This window comes from Rhinolophus sinicus, linkage group LG05 (genome assembly GCF_036562045.2).
Source record: "Rhinolophus sinicus isolate RSC01 linkage group LG05, ASM3656204v1, whole genome shotgun sequence".
Lineage (NCBI taxonomy): Eukaryota > Metazoa > Chordata > Mammalia > Chiroptera > Rhinolophidae > Rhinolophus > Rhinolophus sinicus.
In genome coordinates, this window is record NC_133755.1 from 27,633,571 (window position 1) to 27,657,954 (window position 24,384).

The 24,384-nt window shown below is 32.7% G+C and overlaps 1 long non-coding RNA gene across 1 annotated transcript in view; it reads right to left on the bottom strand.

Moving 5' to 3' along the window:
* Positions 1-332: 332 nt before the first annotated feature.
* LOC141571820 (uncharacterized) overlaps positions 333-24,384 on the bottom strand; it is a 155,076-nt gene continuing 131,024 nt past the window's right edge. The window contains exons 2-3 of the long non-coding RNA XR_012496877.1: positions 1,620-1,715; positions 333-380 (exon numbers count right to left, since the gene is read on the bottom strand). This is a non-coding gene — a long non-coding RNA (uncharacterized LOC141571820). The remainder of the gene's footprint in view (positions 381-1,619; positions 1,716-24,384) is intronic.

Genomic DNA, 24,384 nt, shown 5'->3' on the forward strand with positions numbered 1-24,384 from the left:
AAATAAGGTTAGTTTGGACAAAACTATATTTAGCACAGTATAATCAGTTAGCATCTAGTTACTGAGTTTTCGTTTTCTAATTTTTAATTGGTAATTCTAGAACATCTCCCATTTGAAATAATCATTGAAAAGAGATCATCAAGGCATAATGAGGCATTAATTCATGATAATTACATGCTTAAAAATGAACATTTTAGAACAGTTTACAGTTGAAGAATTTTTACTTTTTGAAATGAACTTTCTTCAGAAATTGGTTTTTAAGTCAACAAATTTGCTCTCTCTATACAGAAACAAGCATCTTAAGAAGAATGAAAAATATCGACCTACCTTTGTACGATGAGAGCTTGCTGTTGTTCTTTCAATGGCAGGGTGAAGATTCTCTATAACAAAACATTGCAACACATAATCCTTATATGAACATGAGGCTATTGAATTGTTTATATAAAAATTAAACACCATGATTTTATGGTATTTTCTCAAAAATGAGCACTTTTCCTTATTTGAATAGTGCATTACTAGAAAAAAATGATGTAGAGAAAAAAAGCACTTATGGATTATTGACCAAATCAAATATTTTCATTTAATATCACAGATAGTAAAAAACAATTTTTATAAAAAATTAAGAATGACCATATATATAAATTATAGATGCCTTATTCATTTTAATACTATATAACTTATGACATTGATTTACTCTGTGAACAACTGATTTATCTATAAATGTCAAAAATTTTTCTGGAACTTAAAATGGTAAGAGAGTGTAGTTTGAATTTTGGGGTGTGATGCAAGTGAAATAAAAGTAAATGAATAATTCAATAAATAAGAGAAAGTAGGAAGCAAAATGGAACACAGAATTGGAAAATGCCTGTTACTTATTTAAAAATCAATATGTTGCACTGAGAAAATTTCTCTCCATTTTAGAAATATAAAAGCACACAAAAACACAACTTTAAGGAATAAAATAAAATCAATTTTAAAATATTTTTTCTACCAAAGTTTTTGAGGTTATAAAACATGTTTATAATAAAAATACACTTAATTGTTACAGAAAACATGAACTACAAGAAAGACCCTGGTCTTGGATGACATGTAATTTCATTTGCTGAGATGCAAACCATACTTAAAAATGAAAGGCTCTTATGCAGGTCCCCAGCAAAGGAAACAGCTAGAGGTACTTAGATAGGAAACAAACTATGATAAGTTAATTACATATATTACACTTCATGCTTTTAGATCAAATGATGTATAAAGACCCATGGAGCAAAATAAACTTTTCAACCTGAAATTGATATGAGTTCTCACATACAGCAACTCAAAGTACTCTTAGTAACATACTTCTCAAATCACGTCCATCAATATGTGACTGGCTGCTTGCATGTTCCCAAGCCTTGTGTCCTGTTCTTCTGAAGAATGGCTGAAATATCTCTGTTAACACCAAATCTCCTTATTCTGCCTACTCTTTTGCCTAGAGCTAGCAGAGGTGATTCTTGTTTATCAGTCACTGAACCCTGCCATTCTATTAAGGATGAAAGGGAGTGGCTCTCTGTGGCTTTTGAATTCTGAGCTCAGTGGATTATTTATTCACGGTAATTAAAGTAGAGAACAAAGAAATAACACACCATCTTAAAAGGCAGGATCTTCCACTTTTGGCTTACCACTGTTCTCCTTTGGAGATGAGAGGTGGCAAAAGAGACTGGTAGGCATGCTTGAATAACCTGTGGAGAAAGAACAAGAGGCTTAGACTGCCCATTTCCAGTAGCATGCTCATATCAATAATTTGTAGTATAAATCCTGTGGCCTACAACTTAATAATAAAGAATGAATTAATGTTACACTCAACAGTATAGATACAGATGACAGATATGAAGATAAAGAGAAGACAGTCACACAAAATACATAGTGTCTGATTTTTTTTCTATGTGAAGTCCAAGAACTGGCAAAACTAACCTATTAGAGAGAATGGTGGTTATTTTGGGTATGCAGGGTACTTACTGATATGGGACATAAGGGAAACTTTTGAAATGCCCCCTATCTTAATATGACTAGTAGTTACCTGGGTGCATACACACACGTACAAGATCTTTGAGCTGCACTTTACTATATTATACTTTAATAAAACATTTTTAAAAAGCAATATTATTAAAATGGGTGCAATTAGATATAGATCTGTGTATATTATAGCATGTGGGCATATATAACTTTAAGTGTTTTGTTGTAATGTTTTTAGCTACTGTAACTACTTAACTACTACATAAGACATTTTAATTCTTATTTCTGTTTTCTCTCTTATATCCCAAATATTGTATCTTATTTTTCATTCCACTTTTAAGCCACTTTTTAATATTTTGCAACCCAATTTAATATCTTTTCTGAAACAGGTATGTCTTAAATTACATTTAACTAGAATTCTATATTAGTGCATATGTAATAAATTTTATGAATATTCTGGGTTAAGACTTCAGAAACAGAGTTAAGAAACAGAATCTTACAAAGCCCTTCATTTACTAACTAGATTAATTTTGATAGACTACAAGAAACTGTTACCTTTGAGTTTCTAGAAGCCACTTTCTTTTTTCATGATTGGGGAAATCATTATTTAGAATTGAGAAATATTGTATATCTTGTATAATAACATTTGGCAAGAAATTAATAGAAACATTTTTGTTATATAAGTATAATTTTTAGAATATTGTATTTAAGTTTTGATTTATAATAAATAAAATTTTTGTTAGGTATGTAATTATTTACATATGTGCAGTGCAGAAAACAAATCAAGATAGAAAGAAGTTTCAACTTGCTGCTGAAGAACCCTGTAATCTCTAGGACATCTTTCTCTCACCCATTCAGTCACTTTCAGTTACCACAGAGGGAAAAAGAAAGACAGAGGAAAGGCAACATCCAACAATATGCTGACAGGGTTGGAAGACCATTAAAATATGTTGTGAAAAAGATGTCATACGTGGCCCCTTCATTTTGCTTTCCCAGAAAAAGGAATCTTTTTTTTTTTTTCTTCTGAAATGTATGTTTCCAAGAAAACTGTAGTGTTCCGGAATTAAACAAAAATTTAATCAAGCCATAATTTTCATATACCACATGATGCATGTGTGTGTTTTTGGTGATGCTTATCGCCCACAAATGACACAGAATTACTATACATGATGTATCAATCATGCTCATATCAAAATGAAACCTCTGACTGGAAAAATATATACTACCTTCCTAAAAATAACTGCCTAGGAAGCACATTCCTTCTAATGTTTAAAATCTTGTGGGAATATGCTCAAACTTCAAATTTCTTGTTTGGTTAAATATTTGCTATAATAAGAGAAGTGGAGAATTGGAAAGATGATTGTTTTTGGTTTATATAAGAATATACTAATGCATGCCTATCATAAAAGTGGGGAAAGGAATTTTGTGTATTTGTGATTGATTAAAGAAAGAGGCTCTGTGTTAGTGCTTAAAGAATAAATATATGGAGAATTCTTATTTTAATGATGAAGCAATACAGATTAACTATTTACAGAACTTACAGAATAACTACTAGCAAATTTTCTTTGTTAATTGCAAGGTTTCAGAATTTAAGCAAAGTATCCAACGCATATTAGCCTTGAGATGAGAATGATCATGTAACTCTCTCCATGGTTAAGTATAACCTTGAGATATAATAATATGGGATTTCCATTTCCCACAATCAGGCTCATGGAAACTACTATATTTGTGGGATGCCCAATTACTCTACTGTTGGAAGGTCAAGAAGGACAAAACATATAAACATCCAGGAACTAAGGTTGGTGAACATAGGATTTTACAGAAATTATTATGATCACTTTTGAAGTTTGTCCCATTTGTTCAGAATGTCGAACAATGTATTAATAAGCCATAGATTCTGAATCATCTCCCACTACAATATTTAGTTAGAAAATATTACAGCATAAGTAAAAGAGACTTTTCTATAGGATATTGCAAAATTTTCAAATATGATACTTTTACTTAAGTAGAATTAATATCATTCAAAATAACTATATATTTGTATTTTATTGACTAAATTGTCTAGCTACTTAGACTTTTTTTTTTCCCCATAGACCTCCATTTACTGATATTTTAAACAAACTTTTTACCTCAGGATATATTTTTAAAACATATAAACATTCCACCAGTCTTGATGGAGCTACACCCTGAGTTATCAGCATATTTGATTAGAAATCTGTTTCTGAACAAAATTTAAAAAATTGAGATAGTGAAAGCTATTGTCACTGCTTTTTTCCCTACTTTTAACACAAATTTTTAGAGTTTTCTTTAGCTTGGAGAGGGATACCAGGATTTAAATGGGGTTGAGCAAATCTCTCATTCTGAATAAAGTTAAATGGCCATTGGCTGTTTGTTTTGTTTTGTTTAAATTTTACAGTCACCATGCCAACACCAACAAAGAGCTTTCTCACCAGTCGTGTCTCTGGATAACTTTTAAAACCAAAGAAGATAGTCAAGTAGATTAAATATCTCTGAAGACATTTGTTTTGAAATATTGAAAAATAAAATTTTTAAAAGTCAATCTATAATACTGTTTTTCTTTCTGAGTTTAACTGCAGCTTTTGTAAGAGTATTTCTCCCACTCTTTTTTATTGAAAATGGTTTGTTCTCACTTTGGCATCAAATTCATTTTCTTTCTTTTCTTCTCTGTTTTATTCTTTCTTTCTTTTTTTTTTGTTCAGCTAGCCTAAGCACTTAATCTTAAAAACCGTTTCTATGGGAAAAACACTTGCCATCTCCCAAATAACTAACTGTGAACAAATATGTGCCTTGCAACCTGGTTTTAAGTGGGGAACTTATTATACTAAAAAATCTGTCTCTTGGTGACATGCTGGTGTCATGATTAACAGTAATAACAATTTCTGCATGCCACTTGCTATTGCTAATAGGTTTAAGTACAGATCTTAGAATGCACCACAGCAATAATCCATTCTAATAGCTACTAGCACTTAAAAACATATTTCTAGATCAATTTTCTCTAAAAAGAAATCCACCAAACCCAGTAAATAAATACGAAACAGTGCATTTCTATTGAATGGTTGTGAATTTGGAGCTGAGGGACGGGTAGATAGACATCTACTCAATCACGCTCCATTCTGATCCCAAGGGGCCTCTGAGATATGTCCATGGAAGCATTAATTCAAAATATCAGATGTAGTCTATCCACATCATTTAAAGATATAAAACAGATTCAGAAGGGGAAAATAACTTGCAGAAGTCAACACACAGATCAGTGGAAATAAAGACATGAGTCTGATCATTAAACTATCTTGTGTTGGATAGTGTTCGCTTATACACTATTTAAGCAGTTAAGGTGATAAAATAAAGCTCAATTGTGGCTTTTTTGTGCGTAATATGTGATGATACTTTTCCCTGTTCCCTTTCTGAAAAAAAAAAAAAAAGGGCAAAAATTGATACGAGAAAGATTTCAGTGTGTGGAAATAACTGGCCACACTAAAGGTATTACTGAATATTTCCATTTTAAGTCCTAAATAGCTTTGTTTAGCTTTCCCATAAAAATCATTTGCTCCTCACTAAACCCATCATTATAAGGATTCACTTTGGAAAACCTCTTCTAAAACCAAAGGAATGCTACGTTTGTGTTGCCTGTAGAAGTGTGCCAAGATCCCAAGGCTTGCTCTCCAGTTGGTTGTTGGGTAGGGACAAAAGGAAGCAAGAGCAGGGAGGGCTTCTAATTGTAATGTATGTTTTTCCATTAAAAATTCTGGCTTTTTCTAATAGGCATTCTTGTTTTGTTGTTGTTGTTCCTGTTTTTGAAGGATGGATGGATTACCAGTCAGCTTGTTTGCTTCCATTGGAGTCATGAGCCATGTCTTTCAGGTTTATTTTAATGGAGCGGCATAAAGAAATCACCAGGAAATGCCTTTATTATTAGCATTAGCTGCAACAAATGGACTAAAGGAATTTTCTCAACCTTTAGTTTTCTCATTACGTACTATAATTAGGAAGGAAAACATTCTTGTATTTAATATAACCAACAGGGAAATTATCAGAACTATCTTTTAAAAATCCACTTTTCAAAACAAAAAAAGCATACTGACACTCCCGGCTCTTCAAAAATCATGCCATATCTGTAATCCCAATTTGTGAATTGCTTATGTTCTAATACATGTGATAATTTACAATTTACAAACATAAATGAGTTTTCTCAGTGTCTGGAGTCATAGCTATTTATTAAGACAAGCCAATAAGCTTTGCTTAATTTATAGTATCACTAACATATTGGATATTTACAATGAACAACCAGAGGGTACATTATGGCTTCAAAAGAATAATACTTCTAAACTGAATTTAATGACATACTATTTTTGACAGAAATATCATTACCAGATATAAAGTTATAACAAAATTATCAACATCTTCAAAGTAGTCTTGTTAGGTTATTTCTCAAACTTGAGTAATTAAAAAGCTTTTTTTAAAGAAAATGACTTTAAGCTATTCTTATTACAATAATATTTAACCATATGCATATAAACTATGTGTATATGACATACAACTCTTATACATGTTATAAACCTATAAGTAAAACTACAAAGTAAAGAAATAAAATTAAATTAAAACTCTAAAAGTTAGTTTTATCTCTCATTATACGAACACGGCAAGCACTTTTGAGTTGACATGTTAACATATATGCTTTGTGAAGATTTAATGACATGTTTTTTTCTTTTTTATCTGAGCTTCTACAAATCTTTGGTTGGTTGACATAAGTTAATATTCACTTAATGTGAATGCAAAATTTATACATAAAATCCACATCACTTCTTTTCTGATTATAGCACAATGACTAAAATACCATAGCACCACGATGTAGCACCAAAGGATTATACACAAAATGAACATATATTCAAATAGCACCTGTCAGTACAGAGTAAGGAAGTTGTTATCTGTGAAAAAATGCGTCAATTAGTCTTTTTAAGTTTTCATTGTGATTGAGAACACAGAATTTGAAAATTATTGTACAAAACTTGTAAAATCCAAAGAACATATCTTGGCTCCTTTAGGCTTTGACACAGTCTAGTCTGATCTTGCTGAAATCTTGATTCTCTAAGTATGATTTTTAAAATAACTTTATTGAGATATAATTAAAATCCAGAAAACTGCACCCATTTAAAGAGTACATTTCAATGAGTTTCAACAGATGTATATGCCTGAGAAACCACTACCACAATCAACATACAAAAGTTGATTCTATCAACTCCAAATGCAAAATTTTCTATCATACTCATCTATAGTCCATCCCTCCCTCCACGTCATGTCCTAAATGACCACCAATCTGCTTTCTATCACTATGGATCAGTTTGCATTTTCTAGAGTTTTATACAAGTAGAATCGTTCAATATGGACTACTTTGTGTCTTCTTTCACTAAGCGTGATGATTTTGCTTTTCATCTATGTTGTCATGTGTATGATTAATTTGTTCCTTTCTCTTTGCTGTAGTTTGTATCTCGGCAATTTGATCTCTGCTGTATATCTAGTGACACTAGAGCTTAAGAATCTCTACTTTTGATGAAAGATTCATTGGCAGATAACCTGAAGACACATGGTTCTGAGGCTCTTACAACCACTGACTGCAGTGTCAACACAGAGAGGTCCACAGAAATCTTTCATTTTAATTTTGCTAATATATCATATGGCCTGGGAGGATTTTCCTACATTAATCTGTCCTTGAGAAAACATGTCCCTTTTGTTATTAAAGATTCATTTCTTACTCAGAATTCAGACTAGGATCAGAGAGGTGAACAGTTTTCTTTACAGGTGAGGAAGAAAAACATAAACTCTCACCAGAAATATTTTTCTCTTTGTTACTGATCAGTTAAGGTTTCCAATAGTAAGATTACTCTCAGATGAAATGCACATATCTATTTCACATTGGAGGTTAAAGCCCTAACCTCATTGTATATACACGAAGGTCTGACAATTAAGTTCGCGAACTTGTTGCTACCTTTTTTCATATCATAGGGATTATTCATTATGAATTTGTACCAACCGGACAAACAGTTAACCAAGTTTATTATTTGGAAGTGTTGAAAACGCTGTGTGAAAAAGACAACCTGAACTTTTCATCAACAATTCATGGCTCTTGCATCATAACAATGCTCCAGCTCACACAGCACTGTCTATGAGGGAGTTTTTCGCCAGTAAACAAATAACTGTATTGGAACACCCTCCCTACTCACCTGATCTGGCCCCCAATGACTTCTTTCTTTACACAAAGATAAAGAAATATTGAAAGAAAGACATTTTGATGACATTCAGGACATCAAGTATAATACAATGACAGCTCTGATGGCCATTCCAGAAAAACAGTTCCATAATTGCTTTGAAGGGTGGACTAGGCGCTTGCATCAGTGCATAGCTTTCCAAGGGGAGCACTTCGAAGGCGACCGTAGTGGTATTGAGCGATGAGATATGTAGCACTTTTTCTAGGATGAGTCCATGGACTTAATTGTCAAACCTCATGTAATCATCTTGGGAGTAGACTGTTCTTTATTTTGGTCTGTTCAGACATGCTCAGAATTTGATCAATGCAGCATTTCAGATTACTCTAGTTTTGCATCCACTTTATTACATTTACCACAAAGCCTTTCATTCCCCAATACTTTCTAGCAATATTTTATATAAATAAATCAGTAAATATGATATATATTATAAAATGTTTCATATATTAAAATAGTCTTTGTTTTAGAATAAAGTAATAAGCCCAGCAACCAAGGTTATGCTAATGGTTGGACTAGTGACATGGAACACGTTGAATGGTCAGACAAGAAATTTTTCAAATAGTTATTTGAATATTCCTATATTGTAGATTATATTATATAAATGATATAATAAATCATATTTATATATGATAAAGAGTTTTAGGCAATTTGGGATTTTTTTTTTGGTAGAATCGTGGGTTATTCAAACTTACAACAGCTTTTCAGTTCATATAATTTTTAAAAAGAAGAAAACAATTCAGTTCTGGGAAAATAAAAAAAGGTTAGGAAGACTCATATTTTGACATGCAAAATCCTTATTAGTTTGCTAAGGCATAATAGCTCCATTAACAAAGCTATTAGTCATCAACTAGAACGTGGAAAATATTTTCAAAAAGCTAAAACTAAATTCAGTTTCAGTGGAAAATGATGAAAATTAATTTGTATAATTCCACAAATTTGTATAATTCTGTTTCCTGACTTTTGTCTTTTTTTCCTCATAATTTCCAATATTCATCCTTTTTAAGTACTTCAGAGGGATTTATATAAGTAAGATCATATACAATCATTCTTGTATAAGATTGTATAAGGTCACTCTCAAGTTACGTTGAATAGAGAAATTCAAATAAATACAAACACAAATTAGGCTTTGATTCACTTACTTTTTTTCACATGGGTATTAAAAGAGAGAAGAAAACATCTCTATTTCTGGTTATGCATGGATAGGAAGTCAAAATACAGAGGAAGGCATTAAGTAAATGTTGATATTCAGTGGTCTTGCTTCTATATCTGCTTTCAAATTGTACTCTAAAGGAAATTTACTACTTTCTCCCAGAAGCCAGTCATCTCATATCTTCTCCCTAAAGCTGTATTCTCTTTTATTTTCGACAGTTCTAATTATTTTTCCCCTATCTTATATAAAAGAAAATGTACATGGAAAGGTTAATCCCTATGTTACAGCCTTTTCCCAATAGGCATATATAAGTATATTTTAAGTATAGCTAAGAATCTGCCTAAACTCAGTATCTTCCTGGTATTTTTTCTTGCTTGGTATTATTTCAGCATGTCATACTTTGGTTCTACAGAGCAGAAGAGATGAAAAACATTATCAATATGTTAAAATCTAAATCAATTATTTCTGGGATAATTTTATATGAAAAGCTCACCTTTATTTTCTAGTCATTTAATAAAATTACTAAAATTATTTTTTCCTCAAAATAAATAATATACTCTGTGACTTCTCAGAGCAAGAAAAACTTTTCTTCTGCATTTGTTGTTCTTCAATATGAATGAAACTAAATGTCAAAATAAAATAGCAATAATAATGAACCAATTTGATTGATCTTCTTAGATTATCAACTCTACAGAATGACTTATGAGTAAGTAGGCTTTTATAGGAGTTCAATGTTAGTTTTCTACTGATTAGTTTATGATTGTAGAAGACATACACCTAGATCTAAAATTTAGAAGGTCAAAATATAAAATGTTGAGTATAGATTAATTTATCAATGTTGTTGTCAACCATGTAAACTTTTCCTTTTTATTGCCATGGTTGTTTAATTATAAATATAGAAATATCCAGAGTTGTTTTAACTACATTTTTACTAATGGAAAAAATATCTATGCCTACATCCACAATCACATCTTCCAGGAATCATTTCATCTAAAATAAAGCAAAAGTTTCATTCATAAGTATTAAATAAAGAACAGAAATGCTTTCAGTGTTACACGGGCAAATTTCCTATAATCTGGAAAAGTTTAAAACTAAAATTGTATAAAATATGCTCAATCATATTGCTATCTTTGTCACTGTTTTCTTTATATTCTCTTCCTAATTAATAATATGTCCTTAAAAAGTGGTTATAATAATGAAATATATGTATGTGGTTTTTCCCAGTTCTGAAAAGCTTTTTGAAAATTATTTATTTTGAATAATCGTTCAAGAAATTTCTTAAATCACATTGACTTGCTCTCTAATAAATTATGGAAATATAAATAATAATATTTGCTCATCTAAAATCAATATTTAGATGTGAAAATTTCTGCCATTTCTTACAAACTTGATTTTCCTTCCAACCTTCAGTAATTCTGAATATATCTCATTTTAAAGGGCGATATAAGTGTATTAGTTTCTTTAGATAACAGTGGATTTCCAGAAGGTAAGGAATATTACTAAATATCCAAATGCCCAGTGACTCAAAAGAAATTATTAAATTGTAACTCGGCTCTTTCAAAAATTTTATAAAATATATGAAAAAATGAAATGACTTAAGATGTTTGGTGATACATTCCTTTTTGTTTTTGGTATTCACACTTCTCTAAGGAGAAAATTTTGTCCTGCTACTTAAATAGCATCTTAGAGTTGACACTGTCAAAGGATAGAGTTGTAACCGGAATACCAAGTCTTATTTGACTACTTGAAGCATTTTCTTTTATATTCTCAATTTCTCCACTGTAATGCAAATGTCAAGTGTTCTGTTCATTGTTTCCTTCCAAAGACCAGTAGATTTTTAGTTGGATAATAACCATACCCATAGCAGTTCATTATACTATGATTTGAGAATACACAAATTTATTAGGAAATAAAACAAGTCTTTGGAGATCCTGCTGGCTCATTTAGGTGAACTCACCTGAAAATTAAAATAAAGTTCTTCATTGATAAGCATGTTTGTGAATATCTTCCTGAGAACAAATTTTTAGGAAGACTACTATTCCAAAATAAAGTTGGTTCTTCTAAGTTTTTATGTGCAGTAAAATACTTTTCCCACAGTTGAATAAAATTTAGATGAGTTCATTTGTATAGAAACAAAAAATGTCTGAAGTCTCAAATAAGTGTCATAAAGTGATGTCAACCAAAAAATTACATTCCCATTTTATTTGTCTAATAGCTATAGTTATAGAGAAGTTAGCATGCTCCAGTTAGAAAATAGAAAGAACAAAGAAAATTAATGATATCTTTCACAAAAGGTAAAAACAAATCAGAAAAGAGGGATTCATTAAAATAATATTTATATTTATCAACCCTTCTATGAAGCTATATATTTTAATTACTTTAAATCATGTGTTTTTTAAAGCACTGGCTTGAGAGCAAAAGGACTTCAAAATTCTTCATTAATATAAATACCATGATATTTTTCACAAAGAACAATTAATTCTGTGGATTTCAATATCTTTTTAAAAGACAATAGGGATATAATATGAATCCCAATAGAAGTAGTCCAAGAAAACTTCTACTCCTAAGATCACATTTTCCAACCTTCCCGTATCTTTGTTATTATGGACAAAATATTCCTATAGATTACATTTAATGCTCTCTCATCTACTCAATTTCCCCTTCCTTTGCAACCGTGTTTCCCCGAAAATAAGACCTAGCCAGACCATCAGCTCTAATGCATCTTTTGGAGCAAAAATTAATATAAGACCTGGTCTTATTTTCATATAATATAAGATTGGGTATAATATAACATAATATAATATAATATAACATAATATAACATAACATAACATAATATAATACCTGGTATAATATAATATAATATAGTAATGTAATACAGGATCTTACATTATTTTTTGCTCCGAAAGACACATCAGAGCTGATGGTCCGACTAGCTCTTATTTTTGGGGAAACATGGTATGTTACCACTTTTTCACTTTTGATGGATCATTTCAGTTAGAATAAAAATCTGATACTATAAAATATGCCATTACAAAATATTTATTTGTGCCCATATTCTACTCCAATTAACTTCTTTTCGCTCTTATGTAATAAAATTCTTTGAAAATACAGCCTCCATTAGTTATCCTTCATTTACCCTTTAAGCCAGTGTAATTAGACCTTCTTCCATGCTACCAACAAATAGCTATTATCAAGGTCTACACAGCCAAATTCAATGGTTTTAGTCATCAAAATTGTTGATCACTTATTCCATCATAAATTCTTTCTTCACTTGGCTTTCAACACCTCAGTCTCACTTGATTCTCCTCCCACTTCCATTGTTCCTACTTCATTTTCTGGTTCTCCCTTTTCCCTATGACCTGTAAGTGTTGGAAAGCCCCAGGACTTAGGCCACAGACTTCTCTTTACCTACACTTACTCCATAGGAGACCCCATTCAATCTTATAGTAGTGAATATATTTATATTCTTTGTATTCCCCATTTTATATCTTGGAATCTGACTATTCCTCTGAATTCTAGACTTTTGTATACAACTAGTCGACATCTACAGTTGGATATCTAATACTCATCTCAAACTTAATATGAATAAAACTAATCTCTAGATTCCTTAGTTCTCCCAACATCTTCTCATTACCCACCCTATCTCATTTGGAGTATTCTACGTTTCCTCTATTTCTTTCATATACCACACCTGATCTATCTGTAAAGTCTGTTGACTAGAGCTTCAAAATAGATCTGGGATTTTACTATTCTAAGATTTTTTACTGTTAGAAGCAAATACCAAGCCATCATTGTCTCTTATCTGGATTACTGCAAAAGTTTATAACTGGTATGACTCTTGTAGCCCTTGTTCCCTACTCTGCCCCGTAATGATCCTTTCAGAATATAAGTAAAATGATGTCACTCATATAAAAAATCCTTAAATGAATTCCTTTCTTAGAGTAAATGCCAAAATCCAAACAATGTCTTACAATGTGTTGGCCGCTCACAGCTACCTCCTTGATACTCATCTGCTGTGACTCTTCCCTTTCTCAAACTCTACCCTGTCACATACTCCAAGCACACTTGGGAGGGCTGAAACACTGCGAGCATAGTTTGGGCTAAGTCATTTGCACTGGTTCCTCCTTTTGCCTGAAATGCTGGCCTTAAGAGGAGTTCGTGTTTCACTTCCTCACACCTTCCAGGTCTCTGCTCAAATGTTCTCTTTGCAGTGCACTACCCCAACCCCCACCCTGAACCTCCTATTGCCTTGAACTATTTTATTGTATTTATCAGAGTTTTATTATTTCCTTATTTGTTTGCTTATTGAAAGTCTCTCTCTTGCTGAAATCTAAGGTCACTGAGGGCCAGGACTGCCTTCAGTGCTATATGTAACCCCAGAACCTATAAAAGTTTCCGTCAACCAGTCAGAAATAAACAATGCAATAACTGAAATGAAGAATACATTAGAGAGAATCAACAGTAGATTAGATGAAGCAGAGGATTGAATCAGTGGTTTAGAAGATAAGATAGCATAAAACACCCAAAGACAACAGCAAAACGTAAAAAAGAATCCAAATTTATGAGGATAGTTTAAGGGGCTAATGGGACAGCATCAATCGTATCAAAATTCACATCATAGAGATACCAGAGGACAAGAGAAACAGCAAGGAATTGAAAACCTATTTGAAGAAATAATGACAGAAAACTTCCCTAACCTGGTGACAGAAATAGACGTATATAAGCCCAAAAAGTGCAGCGTCTGAAACAAGATGAACCCAAATAAACCCACACCAAGACACAACATAAATAAAATGCTGAAGGTTAAAGACAAAGGGAATCTTAAAAGCAGCAAGAGAAAAGCAGTTACCTACAAGTGAGCTCCTATAAGACTGTCAGATGATTTCTCAACAGAAATTTTATAGGCCAGAAGGAATTGGCACAAAATATTCAGCGATGAAAAATGACCTACAACCAAGATTATACTACATAGGAAAGCTATTATTTAGAATTAAAGGACAGATAAAGAGCTTCCCAGACAAGAAAAAACTAAAGGAGTTCAAAAACCAAACAAGCATTACCAGGGACAAGTTTAAGATGAAAAAAAAAAATCGAAATTATGAATAAAATGGCAATAGCTACACATCTATCAACAATTACTTTCAATATAAATGGATTAAATGTCTCAATCAAAAAACACAGGAGGGCTGAATGGATAAGATAACGAAACCCTTACATTTGCTGCCTATAAGAGACTCACTTCAGATTGAAAGACACGCACAGACAGAAAGTAAAGGGATGGAAAAAGACATTTCATGAAATTGGAAACAAACAAACTCTGGGATAGCAATACTTACATCAGACAAAATAGACTTTAAAACAAAGGCCATAACAAGAGACAAAGAAGGACCTGGTAATACCACTTCTGAGTATTTATCCGAACAAACCCAAAATGCTATTTCAAGGGGATGTGTGCATCCTTATGTTCATTGCAGCATTGTTTACAATGGCCAAGATGTGGAGGCAGCCTGGTTGTCCATTGATGGATGAGTGGATAAAGAGGAGTTGGCAACACTCAGTTTTTCCTCTATGTCTCTGATTGGTTTATTCATTTATTATTTTCTTTAGATTCCACAATAACGAATGTCAAGTACAATTATATGTGTGTGTGTGTGTATATATATATATATATATATATATATATATATTCAAGAAGTGGAGTACATTAGGAATAGAGGTCATGGAAATGTAATGGCTGTATGCAATGTCAGAGGAGTATTAGATGGGGAGAGGGGAGTTATCACTGTGTGAGGGATATACATGATAAATGTTTAATTAGTACATTGTTTTGTACACCTGAAACTAATAAAAAATGTTAAAAAAAAAAGAAGAGTTGGTGCATATACCTACATATAGAAGGGAATACTCCTCGGCTATCGAAGGGAATGGGCTCTTGCCATCTGAAGCTGCACAGAGGGACCTGGAGGATACTGTACAGAATGGAGTGTGTCAGTCAGAGAAAGACAGATGCAATGTGATTTCTGCTTATATATGGAACCTAAAGAACAAAATAAACAGAGAGGTAGGACAGGGGCTGACTCATTGATGCAGAGAACATTTTGGTGGTTGCGGGCTGGAAGGGGGGATTCAGGGGTTAGGTGAAGGGGGGAAGAGATTGAGAGGTACAAATTGGTTGTTGCAGGGTAGCCATGGGGATGTGGGGTATAGCATAAGGAATATGGTCATTAGTGTTGTGGCTATGTGTGGTGTCAGTTAGGTGCTAGATATATTGGAGTGGTAGATGGAAGGGGGGTTAGGGGCACAGTGGAAAGGGTAAAGGGATTTGGAAGTGCAGATTGGTAGTTGCAGAATGGTCATGGGATGTGGAGTGAAGCATAGGAAATATAATCAATAATATGGTAATGGCTATGTGTGGCGCCAGATGGGTGCTGGACTAGTTAGCAGGATCACTTCTTGAGTTGTATGGATGTCTGATCACTGTGCTATACACCTGAAATTAATATAGTGTGGAATGTTGATTGTAACTGAAAAATTAAAAAGGAGGGGGAGGAGTGAAAGGGAATAAGAGGTTCAAATGTCCAGGTATAAAACAAATAAGTCATGGGGATATAGTGTACAGCACAGGGAATATAGTCAATAATATTGTGATAGTGTGGTATCATATCAGATGGTTGTTGGACTTATCATGGTGATCACTTCTTCAAGTACATAAATGTTGAATAACTACGGTATACATCTGAAACTAATATAATATTGTATATTAGCTATATTAACACAAATCTTAGGAAAAAAGAAAATTAAAGTACAGAAATTTGATGGAAACACTACAATTTTTATGAAGCTATCTTCGGGTAGGGAGATGCGGGTACCCCGTCCCTCTGCCAGGTTATACTTAAATTCTAAATTAAATATTTATTAAATAAATATTCTAAATATAAGTTAAATTAAATTAACTTCTAAATTAAAAGAATGCATTTCAGTTGAACAATCTTTGGAAATGATACTATGTTAGAGAATGTGTTTTTCCTAGAACAGGTTGAGGAAATGCAAAACCTAGACCGTAATTTTGATTTGGTTGCCATCTGGTGAAAATGATCTTATGATCCTCCATTGAGTGTAGGATAAAGTCCAAATTCCTTACATTGGTATTAAAGGGTTTTTTTTAACCCGTAAAGTTAAATTACAAGCTGCCTTTCACTTATAAGCTCCATTACTATCTAATAACCTAAACTCTGTCTCCCTTACCCACACACAGTATGGTACTTCACATCTCATTGTTGCTTTGCTCATGATACTATCAGGTACAGTAAGTCTTCTAGTCACACATTTTTTTATAATGACAAGTTTCTCTTAGTTTCTCAAGTAAACTTCACAGAAGTATTTTAACCAATCTAATACAAATAATTATATCTAAAACATATGCAATGGGACCTTGACTGAGGAATGTCACTTATCCAGACTTTGCTTAGCTGTAAAATGAATATAATATCTACCCTATCACTCTATTACTATTATAAAAAAGATAGAAGGTGCCTAATAAAATGCCTAAGCAAGTGAAGTAGACACAAAGAGATGCATGTTTTTTCTATTTCCTTCTCTCACCCAGTATCATTCAACCCCATTACTCATCTATACACCACAACTTTATCAACTTCTAATTTGCCTGTTCTGATTAGTTTAACCCCTGTTCTTGAAGTTATTTTTTCCACATTAATTACTATATTATCATACCCTTAACCAAGGTATACACTCTCCACGGACACCAATCTGCTACTGCTTTTAAATTTTAAAGATTTGAAGTTTTAAAACTTTTATACTGATAAGGAATTGTAAATGATAAGATAGCTTCCAATGATCCTGGTGTAGCAAAAGAAGCACTTATATGAAAACTTTTAAATATATCAGTTTGATGTAACCATTAATCATTCTTTAATTTTCTGATTAACATTACTAAAAATGATTTGAGGTGTCATGATGGGATGTGAATAACTTTAGTACAATTAGTTTCTGATGTTATTTATAGAAACATAAAATAGCTTGCATAAGATTACTTTCTTTAAACAGTATGTTTTAAAATAACATAACCCCACTTCAAAATTACTGTACCTTTTCCTTAAATCACAGATGCTTAAACTTTTTCATTAGCTGATCTAGATTAATAATTTTAAATTATTTAAAGTGAAAATAAAGTGAGAACATTTATGTTGAAATTAGAACATTTTTCTCTGAAGTAAAAGCCAACAATTTGGAGTTAACTTTGATTAGGTAAAAAGAATTCTTTCCAAGTTATGCTATTTCTGTCACATTATCCAAAATTGCAGATTTTCTTCTGGCTTTATAACTTGTTTTTTAGTCACTGTTGGGGCATTTTTTCCATTACGCACTTTCCTTCAAGGTACTGAGTTTCTGTTCCTTTTAAACACAATATAGCAAATTACTTGTTATCAAATGTCCTGGCTGTTTCCCATTTCTTTTTTCTAAGTACTAGAGGTTTTTATATCAATTGAATTTGCAATCACAACCATTCATTCAGAAGAAAAAGAGCCTGCAGATTGAAAAACAGACTAATTTAAAGGAAAGTTCATTTTGACATTGAAATCTCAAGAAAATATTAAACTTTGCCAATAGTATTGAACTGGAAACAAGAAATGTTTTTGTGAAAAAACAAAAAAGTAATGTTGGTAGGCTATAATAATTGAAAATTAGGTAAAATTTGCATTCTTTTCCATTTTATCTTTATTTTCTATAACAATCTTTTAAACATATAATCTTATTTTTATTGACTGTTACATTACCAAGAAAACCTAACTTGTGTTTCAAGTTTGAAAGAAATAGTATTGTGAGTATCCTGAATATTCTGAATAATTTTTTACCAATCTCTATTTCATTACAACTGTTGTTCTACAAAAATTATTTTCCATAGGTTTCAATTTTCTTGAGAATTTACCATATATATGAAAATACTATCAAATCTATTGTTATAATAAAGAAGTCTGTGGGACAGCTTAGAAAAATGCTAAAATAATTAATAAAATCAATAATTCATCTGCATAAGTCCTAGGTCTATGAACATATTTCTAAGGTTAAAATACCTTTAGATAGATGATTATCTATCTATCTATCTATCTATCTATCTATCTATCTATCTATCTATCTATCTATCTCCTATAATGATTCCAGATGTCCCACAGTGAACATTTGAAGGGAACACAGTTTATCATCCCAAAACGTGCCTCTTTGGGATATTGAGTATTTTAAACTGTTTATTTTCAAGAAACGAAAGACTCAGGAAAAACCTTGAGTTTATCCCCTAACTGCCTAGAAGAATTTAGATAGAGGACCTACTCGAGAAGGGCGCTATCGTCACAGATAACTATAGTTTAACATGAACTAGTGTGTGATAGACAGGGAGGAGGGTCGCCAGGCCCATTTGATCAAAGTCCTTTCTGTATCCATCGGTAAAGATGGCCGGGCAAACATTTATTTACCAAACATTTGCTTCTCTATCTCCCTGTGAATTGCCTTCCTGCACTTTGAAGTCCCAAATCACAGGACCCCCTTTCTCCTTAGCTCAAGATGGTACATAAACCATAACTACCCAATCTGTCCTGGGTCTCATATTCTTATGGAACTTCCATAACCACATATGTAATAAATTTGGTCTTTTTCTCCTGTTAATCTGCCTCATGTTCATTTAATTATTAGTCCAGCCAGAAGAATTTAGAAAAGTAGGAGGAAAACTATTTTTTTCCTCCTCCACACATCTTTACAAGAAAGAACAGCATTTTTTAAAGTCAAATTTAACAGGACAGGAAATTGGAATCCAATTTAATTTGACCAAATCAGTGTAGTTATAAAAAGACAGGTTAATATTAGGTATATAAACACTTTTCTCAACCAAGAAATATTTTGCATTGGGAAACTTGCTTAAAACTATAGTCAGCTTTCATTAAATCCCATTTTAGAAAAATAATGTTATCCCCCTTCTTGAAAAATGTTAAAGAAGTTGTGGTACATATACACAATGGAATACTATTCTGCCATGAGAAAAGATGAAATAGTACCATTTGCGACAACATGGATGGATCTTGAGATTATGATGCTGAGCAAAATAAGTCAGACAGAAAAAGTCGAGAACCATATGATTTCACTGATATGTGGGATATAAAACTGAAAACAACAAAAGAACAAGCGAAACAAAGGAAGAAACAAAAACTCACAGACACAGACCATAATTTAGTCGTTACCAGAGGGTAAGGGGGAACAGGGGTGGTAAATGAGGGTGAAAGGGGTCTAATATATGGTGATGGAAAGAGAACTGATTCTGGGTAGTGAACACACAATGTTATATGTAGATGATGTATTACAGAATTGTACACCTGAAATCTGTATAACTCTACTAACAATTGTCACCCCAATAAACTTTAATTTAAAAAAAAAAAAGAAAAATGTTAGAAAGTCTTTTCTGAGGGACAGAACTGAAGAAAATGTCCTTCCTTCTGGGAGTTCTATCTCTGAACTCTCTATCTTTCAATTCTCTGTTACCAGGAAACATTTAGCAAAATACTTTTTTTCTCTTACAACTGAGAATATATCCATAGGAGGAACTTCTATATTAAGACTGTGGAAACCAAGAGGATGTCTGACAGATCCATCCTAAGGCTTCTGAGGGGACTTTTTACCCTGTAATTCTATTTCGTGTGACATTACCTTTGCCAGGGATCTCCATTACCTGAGAGTAGTTTATAATACCTAACGAGTCTATATATTACGGTTTTAAATTCAGAACTAAATTCTTTAGAAACAGTAAATATACTCATTCCACCATACATATAAATAGGAAAATATTTTTCTGATGGTTACCCACCAAATATTCAAATGTGGCTGGTTAACTTCAATATCCAACAAACTGACTTTGTAGAAATATAACCACTGCTATGCATAGTTTCCACTACATCCTACTGGGGCAAGACTGGAGAGTGAATCAAAATGGCATATCTTCAACTTTCTAAAACCTTTTAGAAATTGTATATCTCAATAAAAACTTAATCATGTCTTCTCCATAAGGATTTTTTGTCTTATGGAAAATATTTCACAGCATGACTCAGAACTTATCTAATATTCTTTTTTAACATAACTTAATTTCTCATTTTGTATGTATTACGAATCTTGTTATTATTGGATGAAAATCTGAATTCAAGAATCTTTTAATAAAGGTATGCCAATATGGTTTAAATTATGACTTCATTATTGATTCTTATCTGTAATTAAGAAAAGTAATAGTTTATGCAGGGATCTATGCCAATCTATTTAAAAGAAATATATACTCATACAGGATTATTATCCATTGACAGAAACTAGTGTTCCTAATGAAAAATATAGCTTGGTAAAGTAAGAACGGTTAGCCTGAAATCCCCAGTCTTCTATAATATTTAAAGAAAATATTACTTGGAACATAAATTGGAAATAAAAGAGTACCAAAAAAGTATGATGGTAGCTCTTTTCCCTAAACTTATGGTTTATATATACTCACTGACAGAACAGAATGAAACGTGAGAAAATTATAAACTGATAGGAGTTTTATTGGAAAGGTAAAGAATCTGATTGTATTATTATGTATTGCTGAGTAACGAATATCAAACACTTAGCAACTTAAAGCAACATCTATTATCTCAGTCTTTGTGGTTCATAAATTGGGGCATTTGTCTGGATGCCTCAGGTTCAGAGTGTCTTAATAACATTGTATTCAAGTTTGGGCCAGGACTACAGTCATCACAAGGCTTAACTGTGAACCCTTGATGTATCTTCCCTGGACCTTACATATCTGTTGACAAGTTACAGGTCCTTACTGGCTATTGGCTAAAAACATTAGTTCCTTGCCATGTGGGTCTCTCCAGCTCACAACGTGTTAGCTGATTTCTCACAGAGCAAGTGAGCCAGAGAGTAAGAGATGGAAGCCCAAAATGAAAAAAAACAACACACATTATTTTTGTAATCTAAATAATAAAGTAACTTCACATTATTGTTATCGATTACTTGTTAGAAAGAAGCCAGACATTATGGAAAGCCCGCGTTCATCAGAAGGCATCAATACTAAGAGGGAGATATCATCAGAGACCACCTTGGAGATACCTACCACACTGTCTAAATAAAAATAAAGGTGAATAATGACCAGCAAATAAGTGTTACACAGGCTTAATTATCCCAAATTTAAAGTTGCTACAAACGTTTCTGTTTGTATTAGGTAATTTAGCCACTTCCTTCCCATTATCCATGATAGAAAATCCAATGCATGGGTTAGGAAAAAGCATTGTCAGCTGTTGATTGATAAAATTAGTCAATTAAATTAAAAGTTGAAAATGAAAAAAAAGATTAAATTGACTTTCCCAAAACCTAGTGCCCATCCAGTGTTTTTAGAGAGAAAATATAAAGGAGTCCTGATTTCTTTGATCCTAATCCCATCTATTCTTTTGGTATGTTTTTACCTGTTGTCTTGAAGGGAACGAAACTAATGTGCATTTTCCTCTTTTTTGCACTTGAAATCCAGTTGAGGGCATTGGATCTTCTTGTAAAATAATTTTTAGTCATGCTTAGTGATTGATAACTTACCTAGCTACAAAAAAAAATATGTATAGGATTACTTTCAGACACATGCTCTATAATTTTAAAATCCCATGAACCCCTATGCGCGCGCGCGCATACACACACACACACACACACACACACACACACACACACACTCATGCTAGAGAAGATGATACTGACAGCTGAGATGATTTCCAAAGTAACCCGCCTCCCCAAACAAATAATGAAAGAATAATAAAGGAACTAGTTATGTGTTTTTATTATCATCAAGCTAAAGTATTGCAAGAGAGTGCCATTACTGATATCCCTTGTTCAGATGTAGAGGAAGGATATAGATATTTGATAAATGGAAAGGAAATTTTAATTTTAAATGTCATCTGAATACTGTACTGCAGAAATGAATACCAGAATATGAGATTGAAAAATTCATTCTGCAATTATAAAATTTCTCTTTGCTTTTGTTTATTTTAAATTCAGTTATTGAAATGAGGGCTGCTATGAAATTTCTGGACTTCCCAGAACTTGAGGCTCCATATTAGATGGGAGCTCAGTTTTTAACACCCCTCTTGTCTCTTTGTCAAATCAATGAAGTTATTTTTTTTTATATAATGTCATAAAACTTCTACCTCTTTAATAGCAAAATCAGAAGGTAATTTCTTAAGAAAGGAGTCGTGAGTGGCTGGTCATGGCTAGAATAATCAGGGGTTCTGGAAAAGACAATGAGGGCATAAGGCACATCTTTTATCCACAGGAAACACTGGCAACATTACAGAAGCTAAGATAGGTTCACAAAGGAACCTGAGTGCTTGGGTAGAAATAGGGAAATTAGGAAGCCACTATGGAAGATGTGAGATAGGTTATATGGAAAGCAGAGAAGTCTCTGTGTTTTTAAAGAGGGACAAAATTTTGTTCAGTGATGCTTAAGAAAATGGACGGTCTTTGAATTCACACTGCCCCTAATTCTGCTTCCATTCTGTTGAAATCCTTTCATTTTAAATGCAATTGCCCAAAGTTAAAATGCACTTATAAAACATATGACTTGGAAGAAGATTAAATTTTATTTTTCTGTAATCAGTTCCAGCATGCCATCAGAGGAGGATAAGAATTTAAACTCTGAAGACTAATCATTTCAGAACAGCATCAATAACTATATAAAATAATCAACAGTTTAGTATAGAGGAAGAAAATTTTTCTTTCTATCTTCTGAGTTTCTTTGGCTGGTCTAATAATCAAATTAACATAAGACAGACGAACAGGAGAAACATTTAATTTTATACCTACAGGAGCCCCATACAAATATGAGACCCCAGGGCAAGTTGGTCAATTGGGGCTTATATACCATCCTGGGCTAAGGAATGAGATAGCAACCAAAGGCTTCAAAAGGGAAGAGGGTAATTTATAAGATGATGAGGAGAAAGCATGTTTGGTAATCAGATGTTTACCCTGCCATACAGGTAGGTCATTCAGGAAAATGTTACCTTCGGGAATAGCTCTCTCCTGAGCCAACCCTCCCATCTCAATTCTTTTATATAGTTAAGGGCGAGGTAAAAGTTTTTCTTGAGTCTTCTGGGTCTTGACTGCCTTCAGCTCCAAATAATTCATATGCCAAAATGTCATATTTTGGGGTAACAAATTCTGCTCCCATTGAATATATTCCCTGTATTATAACTTCAAGTAAACTTTATTTTTAATTTTGTAATGTGCTTCTTTCTAAGCTTCCAGGTGTATCTACCCAATTTAACATTCTTGCAAATGTAGCTTTTTTCCACAGGAAATTATTTTGATTCAGTGGCATGTGACTTTTGATAGAGAGGAAATAGGCTACATGGAGCATAAGCCACAGTCTAGTCATATAAGCATATGAAACTCTTTTCTGGTTGCTAGAAACTTCACTGGTGATTAAAAGGAATGCATTCCACATTGTATAGTGGGGAGAAAAAGTAATTTTCCCTCTACCTTTCTATGTTCTTAGCTGAGACCTCTGTAATAAAAGAAATATTAAAAGAGGAGAACAAGTAAAAGTTTATTAATATGTTTACCTCATGTATACATGAGAGATACCCAAGGAAAAATGAGTCACTCCCTGAGGTGGCTTGAAATTGAAGTTTAAATACCATCTTAATAGTCAAATGGGAGAGGGAGTGTAGGTCTCTTACAGGAGAGTAAATGATTTTGAGAAAAGACAAATGAGCCCTTCAAAGAACCGATGGGAGGGATGATAGTTTGTGACAGCTTGTCTGGGTGTGGTATGTACTTCTGGTCTCCTCTCCTATGATGAGTCAATCTTCTCTGGATGATGAAACTCCCAGAGAAATTTATGAAGCGAGTTCCTTTTGGGGGATCTGTCTTTAGGCAGATACCTGTAGTCAGAGAAAGCCT